Source organism: Numida meleagris, chromosome 8 (genome assembly GCF_002078875.1).
Source record: "Numida meleagris isolate 19003 breed g44 Domestic line chromosome 8, NumMel1.0, whole genome shotgun sequence".
NCBI lineage: Eukaryota > Metazoa > Chordata > Aves > Galliformes > Numididae > Numida > Numida meleagris.
Window position 1 is genome coordinate 1413141 of NC_034416.1, and position 18173 is coordinate 1431313.

The 18173-nt window shown below is 49.0% G+C and overlaps 1 long non-coding RNA gene across 1 annotated transcript in view; it reads right to left on the reverse strand.

Moving 5' to 3' along the window:
- LOC110403162 overlaps positions 1 to 16611 on the reverse strand; it is a 50958-nt gene extending 34347 nt beyond the window's left edge. The window contains exons 1-2 of the long non-coding RNA XR_002441533.1: positions 14823 to 16611; positions 9977 to 10145 (exon numbers count right to left, since the gene is read on the reverse strand). This is a non-coding gene — a long non-coding RNA (uncharacterized LOC110403162). The remainder of the gene's footprint in view (positions 1 to 9976; positions 10146 to 14822) is intronic.

An 18173-nucleotide genomic window follows, 5' to 3' on the forward strand; every position in this document is an offset into this window, starting at 1 on the left:
TCATACACTTAAATGAGAAAACCAAGTAAACATTAAAAAAAATCTTAAGTTGTGACCTCTTAGATCAGTAAAACCTACATTTTCCACAGTATAGCATCAAGGTACTTCTCAGGCTACAATGGGAAAAAAGGCAAACTATTAAATGAACAGATGTTTTCTACGCAGCCATTTATCTTACTTCCCTCAGATCAAATCTCATGAGATCCTGAGCTACAGCAGCGTTATTACTGCTTAAAAGCAATCTGTTTTCTGACACATGAAAAGAATTTGGCTGCAAACAAAAATGTTACGCTTTGACAGGAATATTTATCTCGCAATACATTGGCTTCAAATAAAAAAATCCCATTGCTCACCAAAGCCAAGACAGATCCTAGAGGTCACTGCTCTAGCGCTCATAGAACTGTCACATACCCCTTACAGAAGGGTAAGAACCCAGTGTCTCAATGATTTTAACACCAGCTTTGTTCTCGCCTTCCTCCTCCTAGAGATCAGTGCTCCTCTCTAACCCCGCATACATGCCCCTGTAATTGAGCCCATTTTGTGCCAAGAGAGAGCTGCCATGCCCCTTTCTCTCCTTCCCTTCCCACACAGTCTGTACTGTTCGTATAAAACCCTTTAAAATTTGTGTTTCCTTTGGCTGATGAACCTGTTTCAGCACTTGCCATGAAACGTAGCTATTTCAGAGGAGCCGTTGCCATAACTCGAGACCAAAATGCCAAGTGAGACAAGAGGCTCCAACGAGGCAGTTCTCCATGCACAGCTCACGCAGCACTGCTGGGGGAAGGGAGGGGGCTGAGAGAGGGGTGACAGCTGGGACCCATCACATTGCCCTGCCATTAACCACCAGTTGGAAATGGAGCTCGGTGAGAGGAGTGCTCTACTCGTAGGGATGGAAGAGAAAGAATACAAGCAGAACCACTAAAATCTGAGGGTATGGTACTGAGCGTGCATTTCACTCTGTTGATGGGAAAAATACATGGAACATAAACAAATGCTTTTCTCCAATGCAAAAAAAAAAAAAAGACACACAACCTTCTTTCTTCAGTTTTACGTAGACTGAAGCCTGGTTCCACGCTAGCTTGCTCTCAGTGGGCACCTTTATTTGTTAGCTTGCAAATCTTTAAAGCTTGCAAGCACCATGCAGAAAGCTGGGATTCCCACACCACTCGGGGGGTTGGGGGCTTGGTGGGCAGGACCTGCTCTCACCACATCACTCCAGGCTGAACAGGGGCAGAACGGGGCTGACAGCAAACACCACTCACAGGAATCCTGGAGGACCCTCAGCTCTGTAGTCCTCAGCTTTCCTCCAGCAAAATCCAGGGGAAAAAACATCCAGCCCAGAAACCACTGTCTCGCCTTCTTAAGGAAATGTTAAAAGAGAGGAGGAAAGAACTGTGTGTGACTGGACAGCCTCCAGGCTGTGCATACATAGCTTAACTGTAACCCGAGCATAATGGGTGTCTTTTTCTAAGTGAAACCCGTGCCAATGCTTACAAATCCCTGTTTGCAGTTTTATGGGGCGAGAGCTGCGGTCAATATTCTCACATAAAATGTAATGCTATCATCATGTGCCAAAACGCTAACTGAAAAGATTCATTATTTTGTAATTTAATACCTTATAAATTATATGGAGATCAGATGCTGACTGACACTCACATCTGGTAGGATAGTTCTCGGCTTATTTTTTTCTAGATCAGGTATACCGAGTAAATGCTCTATGTTTTGTGTACAAATAACCAATTATGCATTCAGAGAGAAAAATCATTTTCCAGAGGCTGGTAAAGCCCCGCTGGAAGGAATGATGGTGGTAAATGAAAAGTGGATTCACAGTTTTTCTGGCTAACACGTGGTGTCCTTTCTCCCATCTAACAACAGGCTGTTGTCAGCAAACAGCACGCACCAGAAGTGCGAGTTCCAAAGCAAAAATCAAATTAGTGAGAAATTAATGCCTTATCTAGCTGGAGCGGGGAGAGAGGATGCAGCAGCCCTCTCAGATGCTGGACATACAGCATCAGCCAAGTGTTCCACCGCTGCCTGCCAGCTCAATTTTCCTGTCCCCCTGCCTTCCTTATGCAATTTGTTTGCTGCAAGCTCACCAGATGGCTTTGCTCTGCTGCAAGCTGGAGCTCTGAAAAGCAATCTCTGCCCAAACTCACCTCTGCGTACGCACATCGATGCAACATGATGTGCTGGTTTGAGTTTTCACTGTGGGTGTCATGACATGAGGAAGCAGGGTATGAAGAGTATGACAGCCACCACGAAGGTCTCTTCCCATAGTAAGAGTCTCTGGTAACGCAACAGGCTCTGGGCACGTAAAAGGTGCCCAGTATTTCTGTGACAGCACACATGCTCCCAGCTTTGTAGTGTGAATTACTCAGGCTCAAATCTATGATTTGCGAAGGCAAGAACACAGCACAAGTCACACGCAGGTTGTGCACTGGCTCCTTGTGCAAGTGAGAAGGATGAGAAGTCTCTGCTCCTCAGCAAGCAAAGCAGTTCCCTCCTAGTGCCCACCACAGCCCTGCTGTGTGGCTTCTGCCTCTGGGCCCCTCCAGGAACACCCCCAGGGCATTTTTGGAAGCTGTCCCTGTGGTGCTGCATGGGGGACACTGGGTCTCACTGCTCTGCACAGACTGGAGGTTTTCCCTCCAACCAACAGCAGGTAAAGGAGCAGGGCACCCATGGCCCTGATGGGGCTTTACAACAGCTTGAACAATCTCCTTGAAGGCTGGTGTCCCTACACAACCCCCAGCGCCGCTCCATGTCTCTCAGCAGCGGATTTGCTGTAAAACAGGCAGGAAATGACCGTCTTGGAAACGCTGTCTCAGAACAGGGAACGGCAACAAACAACACCGCTGTGAAAGAGCACTTGCACAGAGCCCTGTTTGGAGAAGAAAAAACTCAGGAGGAGCACCGTACTGGAGAAGAGTGTTTCCACAACACACCACGGAGATGCTCGAACCATCAGCACTGCAGCCTGCAAAGCCCAAGCAAACAGACTGAGCCGTGGGGAGCTGCACAGAGGCAGCCATCCTGCTGGCACGGTGCTGTGCCTCCCCCCCAGCACACGGTGACCCCAGGCCTTCCTTGCAGCCAAAGGGGCAGGCTGCAAACCATCCTTGGGGTGCAATTTAAGGGCAGCAAACACAACGGCCCTTGTTGCAGTAAGCAGATTACGCTGCTCAGCATTAAGGGGCACAGCTATTCTGTGCAAGATTACAAGTCCCAACACTGTTTCTCCCCATCTAATGCTGATGTTAACTTTGAGTGCTGACCTCGGGCTCACCCACGAGCTCTATCTGGGTGCAAGTGGTACACGGGGCCTCTGACACGGCTCCAAATACCACAAGGTGTTGCACTGCAGAGGTGACACGTTTGGGAAGCTAACCATATGGCAGATTCAATGACGCGCTCAAACCAGAGCCTTGAAAGTGAGAGAGATCCGTGCAGAACATTTACTCCCCACAACAGCAGTCACAACCTTGCCTCCAGATACCAATCCCTGCCGCTGGAATCTTCGTTTTCTGTTTGTTCTGCAAACAACCACCTATGTCAGTAAGGGCTGCGCCTGCCCCTTGCTGTGCTTTGTGCTGGGGCTGTGACATGCAGTGAGCTTGCACCAACAGCAGCAAAGCTCCCAGGCAGAGCCAATGCAGCCCCAAGCAGAGCCTGGTGCTGGGCAGGCTGCTGCACCCTGGGGGCCAGCAGGATGGGGGAAAGGGAGACAGACAACAGGCAACATGTCTTAAGCTCATCATTTAACACAGTGATTTTGCTCTCATTTCACAGCAAGGAAAAGCACTGCACAATTCCTGTTTCTCTACAGAAAATGTCGTCTCACTTAAAAATAACAACACTGCTGGCTGTCCTCGATTCTTAAATTGCACCTCTCCCATGCAAAAGCAGGCTCACGAACACTGGGGGACAAGAAGGGAGTCAGGCAGTGCATCTTTAGGGTCGCTGTGTGCAGGTTCTCCCAAAATACTTCACTGCTGAGTACCTCCGAAAGCCCCACACTGGCTCCTCTCTCTGCCTGTGGGATTTGACCAATGTAAATATTGCACAGAAATGAACAATGCGCGTGTTCTGCACCGCTTGCTCTTTCATAAACGTGTGTGTGTGTGCATGTGTGTGTACAGTGAGGCGGGGAAGTCTTTTCCGGAAAAACAGTACGTGCGAGCGTGCTCATTTATTCCCCGACTTCTATAAATACACATTAGCTGGAATAATACTTAGATTGAAGGTTTTCTGCAGACCTCCTGAGAAAGTGACTACATCCATCACGCGTGGAGAATTCCCTGGAAACCATGACCACAGGAACCTGCTTTTTCTGTTGGTTGTACACCCCCAGCTTCTCCTGATGTACTGCATCCCCCCCCCCAGCAAACCACCGCCTTCCTCACTGCGGAGCCCGACTCATGCTCTGTTTTCACTTTGCTATCTGAACCTGTTTGGGTTTGCACTTCAGCTCTCATACCATCAAAGCACCTTCTGCTGATACAGCAGCGCGTCCTTGGGAAAGAAAGAAGCGGTGCTGTTAAAAGCATCCTTTAAAGTTATCAGTGAGCCTGCAGCTGAGGAGGGGCAGTTATCACCTTATCCTTGTTGGGCACAGCAGGACAGCTTGAGCACAGTTACAAGGCCAAAGAAAAAAAGGGATCTGGATAAATAGTGTCAGGAAGCGAGTACAATTGCCTGAGATCAGGAGGAGTCCTTGCATGTGTCAGACAGCCATGGCCATGAGCAAGACTTGGATGCAGAAATCGCAGGACTGGGCATTTTTTCCTATTTAAGGCTATTCAATCATACGTGGATTTATCCAACACCAAATCCTCAGGCTTGGTGTGATCCAACCCTTCAGCAATAGGCTGAAGGACGTGCTACACTGAAACTCACTGTGAGCAAATTTCTTTAAGAGTAAAATAAACAAAAAAGCAAACTCATTTAGTTACCCAAATACATCCCCATAAGAGACCCTTCAGTACCCAATCCACCAAAGCTTAAACCAAGATAACCCTGCGATAAGCAGGAGTGTCATGCTACAAGCTGACTGCACCAGTTTTTAATCATACCTTTTGCTAAGGCCATCTGTCTTCTTCCCACTGACACAGCGTGCACAACATGATGTCACGTTAGAGGAAGAAGCTTGTTGCTCATTTTAAAGGGATGCTCAGGTGCAATTCAGCTAACAGCAACAGCCTGCACAATGATGCATCCCTGCACAGCTTTGCTGCTGCTCTGCAAAGCACAGATTCCACCCCCCCTGTCTCTCCCCCCCCCACTGCATTGGAGCAGACAGAGAAGTGCCCAGAAGTTTGCTCATCCCTGAGGGAGACAGCCTGAGAGCTGTCCTCCATACGTGCCAGCTGGGATCTGATTTCACACAAGGTTTTAAAGAGCTACGAAGGCAGAAAGCTGAGAAGAAAGCACAGTAAGAAGTCCAAGGTTGTTAACGTATCTGCACTTACATATCTCAAATAATTAATCCAATGATTTCTAGGAGCTGTTTGCACTACAGAGGAGAGTTAGGATGTGGGAGGAGCGGGGCTGGGGGAAGAAGAAAAAGGCTGTGCTCTGAAATCAGGACTCGATCCTCCCAAGCAGCACATGGACCCAAGCCTTCCTCAGGATTTACATCCACTTGGCCAAGCTGGGGTGGGGGGCAGTCAGCCCCACCTGAGCTCAGAGCAGCGCTGTGCTCCAGCCCCCCATAAATCCCAGCTCTCTGCAGGGGCTGCTGGCCCGGGCTCAGCACTGAGCTAACACAGCCCCTTGTTTCCGCCTGGCCTTGGCTCACACCTGGGCAGCCCTGAGAGCCAGCAGCGCAGCCCACGTCCGCCCACAGAGCAGCAAAGCTCCACACATCAGGTGCTTCGCAAACAGTTTTGCAGTCCGATGTAGGTTTTAAAACCAGAGCAAGCTGGAAAGGAGCTTTCCAAACAAGTTGTGTCTATCATGCATCTTCGGCTGCAGGAGGGAACAAAATCACCGCCTGTTGCCAAAGCCATTGCAGTGAGTCACAGCCCCCAGCCTGGCGGGATGAGAGCCATCTGACAACAATAGCAATCTGGCAGTTTGCATCTGCGAGTTAAACAAGCTCACGCGCCCTAAAAATAAACCTGCTAAGCTGCTGAAGTCGTATTTTCCTACCAAATTTCCTGCTGAGCTGTTCCAACCATCATTTGACCACATACTGCCTCATTGATAGACCTTCGTGGTTTATTGCAGGCAGGGAGATTTAATTAGCAGGCGAGGAAGCAAGGAATTCCTGTTGGTGTTTTTTTTGAGGGGGGAGCTGGAGAGAAGAACAAATGAGACAAATTATGAACGATGTGAGCGCTTTCCTGGCATCAGAGCCACCTCGGGATAAATGTGATCCCATGAAACACACCTCCTTCCTCTGCGTCCGCGGGTCTCCTTTCCTTCCCTTCATAAAATGTGGTTTAAATAAAAAAACATCTGCAGAAACTCCGCAAAAGATGAGCCCAAATCAGGCACAGGGGGCACGAAGAGAGGTGCAGGACAGCGAGGGCTCTGTGAGCAGGGGGGGGGGGGGGCCCAGGCACCAGAGCTTGCAGCAGGAGCTGGCAGGGGCTTCACGGAGCAGCCAAATGCCTGTTCCCAACGGGGCAACGCGCTGCAGCGCAGACACAGCCAGGGGAGAGTTATGGGAAAGTACGTGCTGAATATCACAGCACAGAAAGGAGTATACAGATATCTCAGAAAAAAGGAAATGCTACGAGAATCTATGCAGCAGACGTATGGGACGAGTCGCTGAGAATGCAAAGATAGTCGTGATGCGAGCAGTTCTCAGCCAGAGCCGGAATTACCCTGCAGTTCCAGAATGACTTTTTCATGCGTGGGCGTTCTCAGAAGCAGACCCCGTCTGTGTCTTCCTGTCTGTGCCCAGGGAGAATCCAGGGCAAGAGAGTCCCAGCCCCAACCAGGGGTTTGCTTGGGAAATGAGCTATCGGGGTCCCCGTGCCAAAAAGCGCTCTCTGGACGCCTTCCAGATCAGGAGAACTCGACCTCTGCTGATGCCAATAGAAAACCCGGTCTCTGTGTAACCACCTTAATTCATGCGGTGTTGCTTCACTCTGCCACCATTAAAAGTGATCTCTATCTGGTAACCGTGAGCAGCACCACAGCTGTGTCCGTGCTTCAAACAGGAAATCTGCATCACAGGGGCTCTGTGAGCGGCAGCCGCTGCTGCCGGTGCTTCCACAGCTCCCTGAGCTGCCCCTTCCCCTGCTGTTCTGCTGGATGTCCCACCTGGGGGAGATGGATAACGCAGGAGATTTAAAGCAGCTCCTCATAAAAACCGCTCCGCTCCACTGCGCCAGGAGGGAAATTTCATCTGGTGAAGCTGAGCAGACAGTTGCAGCTGGAGAGGGGTGAGACCAATGTGTTGCACAGGATATATTTTTACTGGCTTGGTCTCCCTTGACTGCTACAGAAAGAAACCTGAGGGCTCTAGGCAAGGACCAGAGATCAAGTTCACTTCCTTTTCTTGCAGAGTTTAAAGCAAAAAGAGCATATTTCACTGTGCTCTCTCATGAAAACATATCAAGCAGACATATATATTCATTTTGCAATGGCCACGCATGACTGCGGTGGATAAAGACCAGAGACAGGGCCTGGTATCTGTCTATCACTGACATTACACTGGATGGTTTCAGCTACAGAGTTCCAGAGATACGTTAGAGGACACATTTGCAGGAAGAATGTAACCAGTTAATTGCTAACGTGCTTGGCCGAGGGCTGCCAGAGGACTCCAGGCCCCGAGCAGAGCTGATGAAAGCTGCAGCTCTCGGCTGCATAACACCAAGCCAGAGCCATGAGGTGCTTATCGGATCGAGGCAGGTTGTGCAGCTCAAGGTCACAGCTCACCCTGCACAGAGCAGCACGGTTGAGCTGCAACCCCATGCCATGCCACGAGCCCTCCTGCCCCAGCTATTTCGCAGCGCTAAGGAAAATCATTCCTTGGAGTCATAGAATCCCCAAGGTTGGAAGAGAACTCCAAGATCATCCAGTCCAAGCATCCACCTGTCACCAATATTTCCCCACTAAACCATGTCCCTCAGTACAACACCTCTACATTTCTCAGTCCCTCCAGGGACAGTGACTCCACCACGTCCCTGCACAGCCCATTCCAGCACCCGACCACTCTTTAGGAGGAGAAATTCCAACCCCCTGTCTCCCCAGTCAATACTGCAGTGGTGAAGCCACTGCCACAGCGTTTCACACAATAGTTCCAGACTTCAGGTAGTCACAGATCACCAGGTTGCCATTTCTCAGGGAAAAACACACTGGCAGGCAGCTTGTTTCTGACTGGTGCTACTCTTCACAATGGGAACATGAAAAGCAAGTGAGGAAGGAAGCTCCATCTGCACAGAGAAAACATTTTGTCTAAGGGAACATGGGATAAATCAAAACGCAAAGGGATGCAGATAATCTAGGAACTGAATTACTGAGTTAGCCAGCAAGCTCTGTTCGCATTTTGGAGACCATCCTAGAAAAGGCTATTTCTTCCCAGCACCATAGCAACAGAGCATTGGTTCATGTTGGCTCCTCTCACACTGCAGCCACACTTGAAGTCTTGTGCCTTGAGCAGGAAATCAGGGAAGGAATTTTGATTGTAAGAGAGCACTGCTGAAGATGTGTCTTTGGATAAAGATACTTTTCAGCCAGCTCCTTTTGTTTCTCAACTCATAGTCAAGCCCTAATCCCATGCATACAGCCTGGCAAAGTTGGATTTCCATAGCAACTCTTTCTCAGGACAGCAGAGAACGCTGGCAAAGGGGAAAGGTCGTGATTTAAATACCTTCTTGCTGTGGCTACTACAAGAAATCTGATGCCAAGCACAAAAATCTACTGGATTTTTAAGACTGATTTACAAAAAAAAAAAACCCTCTTCTAGTGTGAAAACCCATGCCTTTAGGACGGGACCTTCACTTGCTTGCTTCTGAATGGTCACAGCCCCACCGCTTGCTTCAGCTCAGAACGAGGTGTGATGCAGGCATGACCAAAGCTGACTCAAAACATGAACTTTACAGCCCTGTGTCCCAAAGCTGGAGGGAAAGATCACCCTTAGAGAGCTCTGCTGAGCTGTCCTGGAGTTATCACAGGCTTGGAAGAACTGAGCCCTAGTTCAGAGGTCATGCCAAGATGCCTGTTCCAAGCACAGCCTATTTCTGTATCAAAATTGAAACTGTTTGCATAGGGTGTTTTTCCCAGCAACCACGGAAATAACAGCTTTTCCTTTAAAAAGTAACAAAAGCCCCACAGATACTGGATTGAGCACTCCAACAACAACAACAACAAACACCAACACAACAACAACAAGGCATCAAGTCTCAAGGGTGCACACCCCTGCAGTTCGGACACACAAAGCAGCAAACCACTGCCTGCCCTCAGCACAGGGCTTCATGCACAAGCACTGCTACAGCATCCACCTTCACAGCTGAATGCTGACAACATTGTGTTCCTTCCCCTCTGAAAGCCAGCACTTCCATCTAGCAGCAGCAAGGAGGCAGCTGGACATTGCTTGGCTGTGAGTGCCAGGTGTGCTGGGTTTTGCTTTGGATGCCCAGTCATCTCACGGCAACCATTAAATGTCACTAACACACCAAGAAATTTGACTTTGGTGCCAGATCCCTAAGGCACCAGCAGTGCAATCACTCCAAAATATCAAGACTTTAGACAATGTCACTACTTGTCTTTGGTCTTTGAAACTCTGGTGCTCATTTCAAGTGAGAGCTGAGGTGAGGATAAGTGTTCTCCAGTACACCTCTCCCAGTTCTCTAAAGCATCACTGCAGTGGCTCAACAGACAACGCGACAAGCAATAATGCAGGCTATCCCAGCTCAAAAGTAAGACAGTAGAACAAAACCTCTTCTCCTTTCAGCTTTTGTAAGCATTAAAAGCATCATGTGTCTGAAAGTGGCATCTTCACAGCCAGCAGCTGTCTCCTTACCTCCATTCCAAAGGCTCGATGCTTGGCGGTACAGGATGCAATCACTGGGCAACACTGGGTGGGATCTGCAGACTGACACGACTCCTTGCACACGTTGCAGGACTGATGAGACAGGGTCAGGTAGGAGGGTCAGCACAATGCTTCTCTGCCCGCTGCCTGTAGGAGGATCCTGGAAAAGAACGCATTCATTAGCAGCCAGTATCTGTGCACGTGCTGCTTTGCAGGCACAGAGATGTCAGCTGCTCTTGGGTCCTGCTTGCAGTCTTAGGCCATGTTTGGAGATTAATTCAGCCCTAGAAACCCAACTGGATTCTGCCTGGCAACTTGTGCTCCCGAGATATATCTCCTCAAGTTACCTCTTAGCCACCTAATTTGATTTTATCCAGTTAAATGCATTACCCTGCATTAAGGAATCAGAACCAAGCCTGACATCAACTAACATAGAACATCTCTCAGAGCCTTCATATTTTAAGGTAATTGTTGTCAAAGCCTTATCACTGAGGGTGGCAAAAGATGCTCCTGAGTTTATTGGATCTGTTTACAAGGGAAGTATTCCCCAGTGACAAATGGTTGCATCCACATGGCCAGTTCTTCTCTGGTGCTTTGGAGAAGCAAGGCTATACTCTGCCCTTGTATCACACCAGAGAAACCGCCCAAGGTAATGGTCAAGCTAATGACAACAGATCAGCAACAAAACCAGAAGCCCAGCTGCGAGGGCTGGATCCAAAACCGTTTAGTAACACCGGAATCCTGATCCTGCTGAAAGCAGCAGCAGAGGGCAGCCGTGGGACACGGAAGGAAGATGCAATCAGAGGCGAAAAATACACGGGGCTGAGAGTTTCCTTCCACAAATTCATCTCCCGACAGAAAGCTGAGGGTGTCTTTAGAGGAAAAACACTGTTGGCACCCATGTGACCCTGCGAGTAGAGGAAATAAGGAAAAACCATCATTAAGGTGCCTTCAAAAAACTCAGCTCATCTGAAATCATCCTCTCCAGGTCCAGGTGAGGCACTTCAAATCCTAATGATGGCCACAGCCAGAATTTATTTCCCTGCAGCTGCTCCTGAAGGCACTTTCCCTCTGAGCTGCTTTTGTCCCTCCTTTGGCACATCCCTCTCATGAAATGTTTGCTGCTCCGAAGCCCAAAATTGCTTTTCCCATTGCATCACCTTAAGCTAGGGAAGAACTAGGAATGAATTGCATTTTTATAGTGGACAGGAAGATGAGATTTTAGGCATGGGAAAATAAATAGTTCTTTCATTTCTTGCAAGGCACTGTAAAGGACTAGAAGTTTTCTCTGCTTTTTTAGAATTAAATACTGTGACTGTTGCTTAAGGCACATACTGCCATCGTGTGTGCAGGAAGGAAAATGAGAGAAACCTCCGACCTGAGCAGCTCCGTGGCTGGGAAGTCACTGCTCTCCAGATCTTCAAGCAGACCTAGGAACAAGGCTCCAGCTGCAATCTGCCTTCCAGCTGTCCCCCTCCCCGTGCCACTGCCCTCCACCCTTGCCATAAAAAGTTGCTCATGGATTATCAAACTGCTCTTGGAACTGCAGTTCAGAGCCACTCTTTGACAATAACACCCTTGGTTATTATGGTGGCAGACATACTTACGCAGAAGGTGACCTACAGATGCTGGGAGTTAGAGTGAGGCTCTTGAAAAAGGTATGGAACACATCTGTTGGTGACTTTCCTTATTAATCCCCTGAACCAGAGTGTTATCATCCTGAGAGGAAACTTGATCATTCTAGGAGAGTTTTTCAGCGCTTACTGCAGCAAGATGGACAGAGTGATCATTACTTAAGGAAGCTGAACATCTCACATCTTCATAATTGAAGAGTGTTGATCAGGAATATTAAGAGAAGGGGCAATCTGAAAGGTCCCTGGATTCACATGAAAGCTGATGTGAAACCGAGCTCCCAAGCACACACAGAAGTGGTTAAAACTGAGAGAAGAACCATCTGTTGAAATGTAAACCCAAACCAAATGATTTATTCATTGAGGTTTGCAAGAACAAAGTTCTTTCTGCCCCTCCAACTTTCACACCTCTTAGAAAGTCATCGCATCATTCCAAATTGAAAGTACCGGTGGCTTGCTTGGACCCCCCTAATATCACTGTCATAGCATAGGCTCTTTCCTTTTATAATTAAGCACAGTCCTGAGCAATTATGAGCAGTGACTCTGCTTGCCTCCATCCTGCTGCTCTACTCCTACATAGGCTGCAGGGCTTTTGTGGTTTACCAGAAGCTTCATGGACAAGACTCTCTTGTGTGGATCATGCTAGCGGGAGCTACCTGCTAGCAGCCAGAAGCCTTCTGTGGTAATAGAGGTTTTAGATAAGAATCTAAGAATCCTTCTTGAGGAGAAGGATGGGAAAACTGGGGAAACATATGTTTGGAATTCACTTATTGTTAACATTTACTAATTGCTAACAATTCTTTAGAGAACACATCTCCTCTCCATAAGCAACCCAACAGGAGAAGACCACGCTTTCACTCTGAAAACTTGAACAGAGAGATGGCCAGTTTGCTGGCCACCATCATTAAATTTTCTGTAATTTACTAAGTGACGCAACAGCTATAAACACATCAGATGACAGTCAAGTCTTCTGTGCTACCTCCTGCAAATAAGAAAAGGAGTTTGGAAAGGCAGAACAAGGACAACACTGAGCTGAATGGGCGTCTGGTCATTCTGAGGTCCTAACTCAGATGAGTGGAGGTGGGCCCAGGGGCACCTGAGGACTACAGACAGTACTGGTTATTAAAGACAAGATTGGCACCCAGAAAAGAGTATCTTTAATTCTACGTCAAGAGCAAAAGATGGGTTGGAGGGAGAAAGAATGAAGAGCTGAATGGTGGTCAATGGACAAGGTGGTCTCAGGTGGGGCAGAGCCTGGAGGCCTGAAAGTGGAGGTTGTTGTGAGGGATGAAGACTTTTCTAGAGAACGATGGAAGATTTCAGAGACAAAAGGAAAATGTAGATGAGAGGTAAAGGAAATGAAATAGAAAATGAACAAAATGAGAGCCAGCATTGCAGAAACAGGACTGGAAACAAGTGGGCGATGTAAAGAAAAAAGGCTTTCTGCCTGTGTAAGAGAGAGGATCACAGCACCAAAGAGGGCAAGGAGACAGAAGTTCAGGTTAGAAGGAAAGAAATAAGAGATGGGGGGATTTATGAGAACTGGGAAAGGGAAGATGGGGGGAAGCCAGCAAAGAACAAGAGGAGGAAGGTGGAAATGAGCACATCTTTGTTGCCAGGAGAGCTGCATGGAGGACAGCAGCAACATACAGGGCTGTTACACTGTGTGGGCTGACAAAAACAAGAAGTGTCCTTGGGTTCAGCTAACAGACTCCTTCCCCCAGAAACCGTCGCTGAGGCACAGGGGCTGCTGGCAGGGGTAAGCCCTCACCACAGGCAGCCCCGGCTGCAGACACCCACTGCTTCCCCTCTGCCACCATGGGGCTGCCAAGATGGCCACAGGAGCCCTTCCACCCCAGCAGAGTGCTATGAGCAGCAGCTGAGGGCAAACGGTCCCAGGGTGGCACGTGGGTGTGCACAGAGCAGGCAGTGCCCCATCCCTTGGGGCTGGAGGCAACTGTGAGCCTCACTGCCGCCATTTCCTCCATTCCCACTGTGCCCAGCCGCCATTTCCTGGGGGGCATCTCCAGGAGGAGAGGCCAGGCAGCACAGAGGCCTCACACTGGGCCTGTGGAGGGGAGAGCTTGGCATTGTTATCTTTAATTAACTACTGCAGCTGCACAGAGCAAGGAAGCATGGGGGGAAACAGACAATTCTGGTGTAGTTCCACACACATCTTATTTCCAGCGCCACATCTTCTGCTCAAATAATTCAGGACAGGGACGGACTTCAGTAACACATGTTGGACAGTATATGTACAAATTCTTTCATTTCACTGAGTTTCAGTAGTAGACACTACAGCCTGAGGCAAACAATCGCCTACAGAAGACAAGATACTTTAGTATCTGAAGTAGAACTGAAGCTTATTGTTGCAAATAGTCACATAATGAGGTTAAAAGGGAAATAAATCTTGACAAAGTCAAGTTCCTTCCTGTTCTGAACGCACATGTGCAGCAAGGGAAAGTTCATTTAGCTGAAAAAATAATCTTAAAATAGCAAGTGAACCCAAGAAGATAATAATTGGTAATTATAATTAACCCTGTAAATACAAGTGTATGAAGCTGAAATGAACTCCACAGCCATGTCTGCTACAGAGCAAGGAGTGGATTGGATGCTGGTAGAGAAGGAAGCCCATCACCAGCGGTTTCATAGATATAAGGAAGAACAGCAGTTCCACAGCTGTAAGTGCATGGGGTTGAAGGAGAACAGTACTCAGTTCCTGCTCTGAACCTTAGAGGTACACCAGGCTAGGTCCCAAAGGATTCCGGCAGCCCACATAGGTGAAAATCGGGACCTTAAACCCCAAACTGAGATCCTACATTCTCTGGTACTTCTGCTGCCTGAACTCTGTAGGCGGTTCTGATCTCAGCCTTTCAGCAGCTCCAGACAGGGCATGTGATACAACTTACATAGTCTTAGGTACTAGTAAGTCATTTAGGCTTTCCCTATAGCCCCTGAAGAACAACAGACAGAACGGCAAAATTTACCTTCGAGAACAGACAGCTGAAAGAATCACACCCTACCCATGCCCATTTCTCCTTAGTAATGGGAGGAGCCTAGAGCTCTGCTGCATGCCTGAAGTCATGGAAATGACCAACTCAGTATTTTCCTAAAGTATGGTGGCCATAATCAAGTACAGAGCACTCTTTTGGGCCCCAGCAGGATCCCCACAAACTCTCCAAGGCCTCTCCCCAGGGGCAAGGTACCTGCACTGTAAGGCTGATGTCCATCCCAGTAATATGACCAGAGGAGAGGCTAGAGGTGAGCATGGCCGCACCAAAAGTGAAAAAGAGCTGAGAGCCTTGGTGTGAGCTTAAATAGAGCCATGGGCAAGTGTGGGGAGCCCAGGTGAGACTGTTCAGGGCTATTAAGGGACAGCACAATAATTAGCATAGTGATTTTGTAATTGGATGTAGCTGCTGCCAAACATCACTGCTACAGGGCTTTTGCCTGCAGAGCCCTGCAGCCTCCCAGACTTCTATACAAGACATTGAGTCACTGTTACACCAAGCTTCCTTTTGGCAGGCCCCTAAAAACCCTTCTTCCCTTTCCAGTAAACCGAAGTTTTGTTAGCTCAGTAGATGCCTCTTGGCTCTCCTTGCCACCACCACAACTGTTGACCGCAGTGAGATTACATGGCCTTGTAGATGTGAGGCCGACCCTCAGCAGGTCTCCCTGGCTTCCTCCGAGCACGGGGACAGGACACACCTGGTGACAGTTTATGGTGACAGTCTTCACCTCCCACCACTCTGGCTCTGCAGCCTGCTGCGTGCTGTCGTACACCACGTAGCCTACCCACCGCATAGCCAAGGTAGTGAGGAGGCCTTGCAAAAGCAGGGGGAGGCTGAGAGGAGTGTGGATTTCCACTGCAGGAGCCATCAACCACAGCTTTGGCAGCAGCAAGAGCCAAGGCCTGAGTAGCTCCTGACAGAGCTGTGGGGTTGGTGTGAGGAGGCCCCTGCTTCTTCCCGGCCACCTCTAGCTGGACCAGGGCTGGCACCTGAGCAGCTCCCCAAATCCTCCAGCAGTGCTTGGCACAAGGCTTTGATCCATCTCATCTGTAGATGAGTCCGTTCTCAGACTCTTTTCCAGGACTGCTTAGAAGAAAAGCTCTAGCCAGAGCAAAGGAAGGATGGCACAGTGCAGGAGTCAGCCCTAGTGACTGTTAGGTTTGGGATAGCAAGAACAGAAATGAGGAGAGCTCCCCGTCCTGCCATGCAAGGTGTGCATTCCAGTGGCGTGCCAGGTGACTCTCTAGAGACAGAATAGACAGAGCACCAGCTGCTGTTTCAGAAGTGATTTGAGACTGCCATGGTACGCTGGACACATTCTGTTTTTTATGAAGGCTAAAAGGCCCTAAAATCTGTGAAGATCTTTTTGCAGGGCTGTGGGACAGCGTGCTGGTTTGTCACGGCTGCATCCATCAGCAGAGCTGCAGAGCAGTGAGCTTCTGCACTGTGGCAGGCAGCTGCAGAGGCAGAGCTGCATAAACGCTGATGGGAAAGGCTGCGTGGGTAAGGAGGCCAAGAGCATGAGAAATCAGAAGCCTTTTGTCTCAGTACTTTGTGTTTCTTGCACCCTTTGTACAAAGTAGATCTAATACCGCTGCCTAATGCTGAACACATTAAAGATCACAGGGGTGTTACATAAACACACAAACGAGTCCGTACTTCACCTCATACCTCAGGAGGGTCCCAACCTGCTGTCTGGGGAGCTAGTAACAGTCACAGCTGCATGAAACAGTGTGGGCTGTAAAGCTGCCCACAACACTGAGAAATACATTGAGGCAGCCCGGCACAGAGCTGCGCTGTTACAGCCATGCTGCTCGTTGTGCTGGAGCTGAGGTCTGAGCACAATGCGTTCTGCAGCAGCTGCACCTGCTGTGCTCTGTGGGATCATCCAACAGCCAGGGATGGTGTGGATCTCAGCTGGGGCAGTCACACCTCAGTCCAATAAATGCAGTGGGGAGCGCAGGACAAGAGAACAGAGGGCTCCCAAGCACGTTGCTCCAAAGCAAAGGGAACGAATGTGAAATCTCAGTGAATTTGTACCAGGTACACCTGTGCGTCGTGCAGCTGCTTGGTTTGTGTTCTAATGTTAGCAGTCTTTTGCCTGAATTTACTCTTTTTATGAGAAACAGGCTGAGAGAAATGTGTACTATTCTTAAAGTTCAATTTGGTGACCTGCATGAGGAAGTCTCTCAATTGCCTTCACCAGTGATCAGCTTTCCATCAGCAACCTCATGACCAAGCACTCAAAATGAGCTTCAGCTAAGGACCTGGGCTTCTTAAAAGTGGTTTTGGTCAAACAAAAGTACCTAAACTGCAGCCACATACAGACACCATTGCCCTGGATGTGCCAAAGCCCTGCAGACGCTTTGTGTTTCCACCCTGGAGCTGTGCCACAGGCCCCGAGCTGGCCATGCTCGGGGCAACTCCTGCCTCAGTCCGGCTGAAATCCAAAAGAGCTCCTAGGGAACTTAGCTGGCCCAGTCCCCATGTTCCCAGCACGCGTCCTGACAGGATCAGGCTCCTCTCAGAACACAGCTGCAGAGGTGCTTTAATTAAACAAATGGAAGCCACGAGCCTGGCAGCTGTGGTGGTGCTCCTTGTCTGCAACGCCAGCGGAGCTGGCATTCGAAGCAGGCTCCCACCCATGTCTCATATCTCAAGGGAGGCTGCCCTCAATACCACGCCTGTCGCTTATTTCTTGTAGAAAGGAAGGGTGCTTTCTCCACCCTTCCTTTCTCAGCTCTTCCACTCGTGCAGCCAAGAATTCAAGATGCACTGAGTCAAATGAAGGAGGGAAAGTTCACACTGTGGGCTCAGCTTTTCCTCTGAGCTCCCTGCCGTGCTCTCCCAAGGATCCTACATCCCTGGTGCCAGAGGAGAATCCCACCAGCTGCAATGAATGGAGCTTGCTTCAGCGTCCCAGCAGCAGGCATAGCAGTGCCTGTTGTGCAAGGACGGGCCGACGTGCTGGCTCTAGCCCCAACTCACATGGGCGGAAAACAGCCACGTACTCCTTGGGCCAGTTTCAGAAGGAAGTTATATATAGTTGTGCCTGCAGAAGTAGCTATGAGATGAAGGGCAACCGAGACTTAAACATGTAATTTTCAAAATACAGCTGTAACAGGAGAGGCTGTTGGCTACGGGAGGAGATGAGTTCAGATCTTTATGTGAAAGGGCTCCCATTTAAATGGCGTAGCAGTGCAATTTAAATGCCCTCCCTCGTCTTTTGGCATAGAGGACATAGAAAAACAATGAGCACTCAGCTGCAGAGTTCCTCTGGCTTTAATCTACGTTTCAGGAAGAAAAAATATATATTTTGCCATCGCCCATTCACTCCTCAGGAGAATGGGTTTAATTACTTTTGCCAGTTTTAACAAGAAAGCGTATTGCCAGCAAGTAGCAAACATTTCCTGCTTGCAGGTTTGGCCGTACTGTGCGTGAAGTCAGTCCTGACTCTCTCTCCCTGTTCTGAGGCTCAAAGCAGGCTTCACCACCTGGTGGCTGTGCCCAACACTGTCTCAGTGCCAGACTTCTCATGCTCACCAT